Source organism: Belonocnema kinseyi, chromosome 4, assembly GCF_010883055.1.
Source record: "Belonocnema kinseyi isolate 2016_QV_RU_SX_M_011 chromosome 4, B_treatae_v1, whole genome shotgun sequence".
Classification (NCBI taxonomy): Eukaryota; Metazoa; Arthropoda; class Insecta; order Hymenoptera; family Cynipidae; genus Belonocnema; species Belonocnema kinseyi.
Genome location: NC_046660.1, coordinates 134,286,024 through 134,287,230, shown reverse-complemented (window position 1 = coordinate 134,287,230; position 1,207 = coordinate 134,286,024).

Sequence of the window (1,207 nt, the reverse complement as noted above, 5' to 3'; positions counted from 1 at the left end):
TCCATGGACGAAGAACGAGCTCAGATCTCTTGATATCGGGACAAGAAAGGTTATGCACATGAACAAAAGCATGCATCTTAAGTCTTCCGTTCAGCGACTGTAAATCTCACGCCGTCATGGGGGTCGCAGAATATTGAGTCTTGAATGTCTTCACAACAGCATTATTCTGGGTACAGCACATAGAGTTGCAAATGGAAGAGACCCTCTTCTTAAAATGGTCAGGAATCACGAGGAAGTAAGAAAAGGAGCATTTCTGTACAAAGCAGCGGAGGAGGCTGCTGAAACATCTCGAGTACTCACTCCTGAAAGCCCGGATTAAGAAAGCACAAGAGAAAAACTTTCGTGAACAGCTCCTAGATAAGAGGATGCACGGTATCTTCCACAGAAATGTGAAGGATCAGTCAATGTCTTGTGAGCTAACGTTTGCTTTCCTTAAATCGCCCGGATTGAAGTCTGGTACAGAGGGTTTCATTTTTGCATGCCAAGACGGTGTCATTTCTACCTTAACATACCGTCGCCACATTTTTAGCCAAGACATTCCCGATGATAGCTGCAGCGCGTGCCATGCACACCCCGAGAATTTAGCTCACATACTATCTAGTTGTCCAACACACGCCGGAACGACCTACATTCAAAGGCACAATGCGGCACTAAGAGTACTTTATTACCATCTCTGTCACTCCTACGGCATTCACCTTAATATCGCTCCTCTAAATGCTCCTAGGGAAATTGTGTCAATTGTCGAGAATGGGAACTGCCGTATATACTGGATCTTTATATTCTCGATAATTGTTTCTGTTGATCACTCGAGGCCTGACATGGTTCTTCTTGACTTCGAGAAGCGAACCATGTTCGTTATCGAATTTTCGGCACTAGCTGACAAAAACATCATAGCCAAGGAGAATGAAAAGAAAGAGAGGTATCGAGACCTTAATAGGGAGTTGCAACGATTGTACCCGGAATATTCTGTTAAACTGATCGTCCCTGTCATCGGCGCTCTTGGAGGTGCCAAGGTTTCACTTGCGAATAGCCTAAAATGCATCCCTGCGTGTCAACAATATGCTAGAACACTTGCGGAAAAATGCAGAAGGCGGTTGTCCTTGGGTCGATCCGTGTTCTTAGGGTCCACGAGGCTTTTGCTGGATCGTCGTATTGATTCCTTTACAGACTGTAACCACCTATCTCACGGTTGTGAGACGTGGTTATG